General features: G+C 37.9%; 1 long non-coding RNA gene across 1 annotated transcript; it reads right to left on the reverse strand.

Moving 5' to 3' along the window:
• Positions 1-1,157: 1,157 nt before the first annotated feature.
• On the reverse strand, positions 1,158-5,748 carry LOC127747501 (uncharacterized). The gene is made up of 4 exons (XR_008009366.1): positions 4,985-5,748; positions 4,782-4,903; positions 4,553-4,669; positions 1,158-2,070 (listed from the first exon to the last, which is right to left on the reverse strand). It is a non-coding gene; the product is annotated as an uncharacterized LOC127747501 (long non-coding RNA).
• Between the last annotated feature and the right edge of the window lie 281 nt (positions 5,749-6,029).

The raw sequence follows: 6,029 nt of genomic DNA on the forward strand, positions 1-6,029 counted from the left end.
GACGCACAGGCGTGGACAACGCGTCCGCGTGACCGGTGCAGCAGCTATATGACGCGCACGCGTGACCAAGATTTCGTTCAGCGATGCGTATGCGTGGCTGACGCATACGCGTGACAAAGCGTCACATGCTGCACTTAACAGAAGTCGCTGAGGGCGATTTCTGGGCTGCTTTTGGCCCAGTTTCAAGCCTGAAAATGCACATTAGAGGCTGCAGAGTGGAGCTGGAGGGGGGAATCATTTACTATTCACATTAGTTAGGTTTAGATGTAGGTTTCTAGAGAGAGAAGCTCTCTCCTCTCTCTAGGTTTTAGGGTTTCTTCTTCCAATTTCTCCTTAGATTCAGGTTCAATCTTCCTTTAATGTAGTTTTCTCTTACGTTTATTTGTTTAAGCACTTTAGTTTATCTTCTTCTCTTGTTAATTCCCCTTTTTTCGCAATTTTTATGTTTATGAGCTCTTGTTACGTTTGATTGCTCTTAATGCAATTTATGTTTTCTATGATTATTGTTGATCTCTTTAATTGTTAATCATTGATTATTGCAATTAATTATTTAGATTTAATATTCCTTGTTAGTTCTCTATGCTTTTATTTCATGCCTTCCAAGTGTTTGATCAAATGCTTGGTTGGGTTTTAAACTAGATTTTCTATTCTTAACTTGGATTGATCAATTAGAGACTCTTGAGTATCAAAATTCTTTTATTGATTGGTGATTGAAAATTGCTAGTTGGCTTAGGCTTCACTAAATATAGTCTTTGGTTAGGATTTGTGAAGTTAAGTTGATTTTGCTCACTTGACTTTCCTTCGTTGTTAGAGGTTGACTAAGTGAAAGCAATTTGCATTTACCATCACAATTGATAATGATAATGAGGATAGGACTTCTAATTTTCTTTCCTTGCTAAGAGCTTTCTTAGTTATTAGTTTATTTTCTTGCCATTTTACTTCCTTGTTTATTACAAAACCCAAAAATATACTTTTTCATAACAAATAATAAATACACTTCCCTGTAATTCCTTGAGAGACGACCCGATATTTAAATACTTCGGTCAATTCTATTGGATTTGTACTTGTGACAAACAAATTAAATATTAACTGAGGTTTAATTGTCGATTTAGAACTATACTTGCAACGCGATATTTTTGTGAAAATCTTTACCGACATTTTTCCTCTGTCATGCATCGATAGATATGCATGATTCATCTTCCAATATTACCAATGTTATATCAAATTCATTGTTTTTTGCATCTGTTACCTTTGTTACTAATGAAGTTATGAATCCATGTTCAGTTGAAGTAGTGTCATTGCTGCAGGTTGTTATCAGGCCAAGAATACCAACCACCTTAAATATTGTTAATTTTGCTAACACTTACATATTGATATCACAAGAAGGCACCACTAACCACTTTTAACTTTTGAAAACAACATGCTATGTGCAGACTAGAAGCAAGAGTTGTATTTTTAAGACAAAAACCTTTACTGCAACAACCTCAAACTCAACTGAGCTAACACATAAAGCTACAAAAATAGTTGCAAAGGTTTTGGCTAGATCCCATTGGAAAGTAGATATTGAAGAGGAATATGTAGCTTTGATAATGAAGAACTATACATGGAGGTTGGTTGACCTCCTACTTAGCATGTTCTTGCAAAGGCCACTTGATTCTCACTGGAAATTGCAAAGAGAATTCTCATATCAGGTACACTTGTAACACCCTAACTACCAAAGCACATGCTTCCGGCTGCGCGACTTTGATAGCTCGGACATTACGACGATTCTTATACTATTTAATACTAAAATATGAGCCTGTTTAAAACTTTAAACCGAAATACAACTCCAAATACTTCTACTATGCAACATACATCCATATATACAATACAACTTACAAAAACTCACAAAGAGCACATACATATGTATATATATATTACATAACTTTACAAACATTAACCAATAAAATTCCTATCCCTCTTACAGAATGTATAAAGATAAAGGCGAGGGAACAATAAGCAATAACCAAAGCAATACAAAATATCATGACAACAACTAGATAAACTCTTCGTGACTTCTGCGTCCATATCCTGAAAGAGAAAAAATTATAGGGGGTAAGAACAACATCCTCGAAAGGGTTCTCAGTAGAGGGTTTTTGGGGATTACTGTAATAGGATACGTGAAGGTAAACCATACCAGTAATTAATAACCGTCTTATGCCTCTTTTCAAAAACAACGGTTTACAATAAAAGAGAAATCTGAAATCTTTTCTGAAAGAGGAACTGTTCAATTCTTAGAAACTCAAAAGCCTTTCAAAAAGGTTTATCTATGCTGAACCAAATAGTCATTCACATTTTTTCCAAACTGGAAATATCAACCAGACATGGCCTCCGGCCCATCTCATGATCAACCACGGCTCTAGGCCCAAATAACCCAAACAGCAACCAATCACCACAGTCCAACCAAGTCTCAGTTGCAAACACAATTAGGAAAGTTCAAGCACAAACAAACAGTTACAGCAAGTAGAACAATTAGCAGTTAATCGCAAATAATCACAAAGGCAAACCAAGTTCAATATGCACACCTAAACAATGTCACATAGATGCATATGATGCATGCCTGTCCTAGTGGCTGATGATATCATCTGTCGGTTATATAGCCAACCCGACAAGTCCTGGTAGCTAATCATTGGACTATCCCTCTGTCGTACATCCCTAACTCGAGTTATACTCAATAAAATTCATAATTCATGATTCATATCCAACACCCTCACTGGTGTATATTCACGAGGGCGAGCTCATCCGGGACTTTCACAGTGCCTGACCACACTTACGACATAGGGTCAGCAGAATCTCGAGTCTCCACCTGGAGCACATGGTGGCTAGCCACTGCTTTCTTCTAGGGAAACTTGTGCCTCAGATAGTGGAAGTGCAAAATTACAATTATCAATATCTCAGCATATATGCATTCATTCTCAGCCATGAATCAACATTCATATCAGCCATCCGTCTTAAATTCATAATTCATAGTCAGCCATCTGGCTCATAACATATTTCGCAATCAGCTATGATTCATTATCATACACAGCCATTCTGGCTCATAACAAAATAGCACTTCCACCATTCAACATCATCAAATTCATAAAATCAGTATTTAAGCCATAAATCACTTTTTCTCAATTCATTTCACTTTGAAACCAGATTTCAACTCTTTTCAGCCTTGGCTTTAAAGTTTCCATTTCTCAAATCATCTCAGGCTCATAAGCCCCTTTTTCTCAAGGTAAGTTCCCTTTTTAAAACAAAGCCACCCTCAGCATCCTCTTTCCAAAACTTCCAAAACCATGGAAATTAAAGATTTATTTTGAAATATTCAAAATCATCCATCCAACAACGGGATTTTATATCAAAAGTTCCTCGGCAGAGTCTCAAGTCTTTAGGGGAAAATAACATAACTCATTTCGTCAAATTCACTTAAAATCATTAAAACTTTGGTTTCCTGACTTGAGTAATAAAATAGGATCTAAGCCAAACCGAGTCATGTAATAAATTACTCCTTTCAAAGCCGTTTCCTTTACTTAAGCAAAACCAGCTTCAACCCCATGATAAATTCTAAAGCATTTCAAACTGCTCAAAATTGTTTTAGTATTGCGAAAATTCAGAATTCAAAGAGTACTTAAAACTTTTCCCAAAATATTTTAAAATGAAACTTGTCAATAAACGTTCAGGTTCTTTCAAAGTTACTGAAACTCCTCTATATGAAACCCTCAAGTCAAATTCAAAAACATAACCCTTTTTCACATTTAAAACAGCTTTAAAACATAAGTTTCATCTAAATAACTTTCTCCCAAAAGAGATACAATGCTTTTCTTAAGAAACAAGACTAAATCACAATTTCCTCTTTAATAATTCATTTCAAAAGCATGAATCATCACTTTCTTGATAATTCAAATAAAATAGTGGAAGTCTTTAACTCATAATTTTTCCAGATAACATTTCAATAAAGTCCCAGATTCTACCGGAATTTCGGTAGCACCTCCCCTAAAACTTGGACTTTGCCACCCGATTCGGGTCCCAACAAAACCGTTCCACAATCCTTTTCAACGGTCCAAATCCAAAATCAGTTCAAGAGCAAGCTAAATCCAACAGTCACCTCATTTTCATATCTCAAGAAAACCGTTTCAAAAATCAAATTATTATCAACCGATTAAACTCATTTCCAAAAATTTAAAAAAACAGTTCAGCAACAATTCATTTATCAAAACCAAGTCAATTAAAGTAAACCAGGCTGAATCCAAAAGTGTATTCTATTTTTCACATTATCAAGAAAATTAACTCAACTCAAATCAATTCCCAACGGATTAAACTCGATCTCAAATCTTTAAAAAAATCAACTTCAAAAACATTCCGTTTCATAAGCCGCACAACAATCCAGTCAAACAAACACCCATAATCATTCAAGACAACCAAATAATACATAAGACTGATACAATCACCAAATACACATTGTCTCACATTAGTATCCATATGTAATAATCCCAACATATAAAATATAATTTTCGAAAAGCGCCCCTACCTCGATTGTCGAAACTTGAAAACTCAAAAACGCGCCACAACTCCTTCTCTCTTGGCCCGCAATGGTGATAGTCACAACCTCAGCTCCCAAACCGCTTTCTCAACAACCACACCGACTCTAATCGCAACATATAATAATCATGACTCGACCCCATGTTACCAAAACTCCTATTCATTAACCAAACACAACAGAATACTAACGCGGGGCTTTTCAAAACATAATTACTTACCGAAATAACAAAATGAAGCAGTTGCAATTCCGAACTGACCCAGCAACAGCTCCGGTAGCGGCCGGAAGCTCCAGTGGCTCAACAGCAACCTAAATTTCGACGCACAATATCGGAAGTCAACCCTGTGTAACCAACATCTCAGAATCTCTAACAGAATATAACAAAGCACTGACTTTAAGGGGTTTCAGAAACAAAATGCTTACCAGAAGACAGGGGTTCCGGCAGCCACAATACCGCTCCCGGCAGCCAGAGGCACGGTGGCCATAACAGCAACAACAACGGAGCTCCAACGGTGGCAGAACCCCTCCTCCTACTCACCCATTCCGGTGTTTTTCTCCCCAACATCAACAAAGGAAGCGGCGGAGTCTTCACAGCGACGGCGGTAGCTCAGCCACGATCATGGCTTCGCGACAAGTCCTAGCAGTGGCAGCCATAGACTGACGGTGACAAGATCCCTCTCTTCCATCGCGTTCTCTTCCTCCCGCACTGTTCTCTCCCTCTCGCCTGCGACACCAACTCCTCCCCGACGGCAACAAGCTCGCGCCGACGGCTGGACGGCGATGAGCGTGAATGACGGCGCAGGCAAGACGTGGTGGACTGTGGCAGGAGCACGGCCTTCTCTTCCTTCTCTCTCAGATCTTGCCTCTGGTCGTGACACTGACCCCGCGCCTCTCTCTTTCTTCGACTCGACCTGACGGCGGACTCCAAGGCGGCGGCAGGAACCTCGAAGGCGTGCAGTCTCCCCAGCGACGGTAGTGAGATGCCAGTGATGACGGCGCTGGTGAAGCTCCCTCTCTTCCCCTCAGCTCTCTCAGAAGCCCTCCTCCCCTTTTTTTTGTGTGTGTCTACGTTTTGGGAGAAAAGGGGGTTTGCGGCTGCTGCTGCTACTATGGTATGGTGTGTGTGTTGTGTGTGCAGCTAGGGTTTGCCGTTAGGGAAGGGAAGATGTGGATTCAATTAGGGTTAGGGTTAGTTTAGTAATTTCAAATAAAAATAGGAACAATATGGTAATTGAAACTCAATTTAAATCCAACACTAATTATATATAGAAAAATACTCTTTCTTCATCATCAATTTTACAAATTATTTTCAATAAAATGTTCAAATCCAAAAATTAAAAATAAAATACTTAATTTCTTCATTTTCCAAAATAGCAGTATTAATATTTAAAATATTAATTATTCAATCCAATTCATATAAATTCTTATTATTTCATAACTATCAACTTTATAATTTAAATATAGAAAA

Source organism: Arachis duranensis, chromosome 5 (genome assembly GCF_000817695.3).
Source record: "Arachis duranensis cultivar V14167 chromosome 5, aradu.V14167.gnm2.J7QH, whole genome shotgun sequence".
Classification (NCBI taxonomy): domain Eukaryota; kingdom Viridiplantae; phylum Streptophyta; class Magnoliopsida; order Fabales; family Fabaceae; genus Arachis; species Arachis duranensis.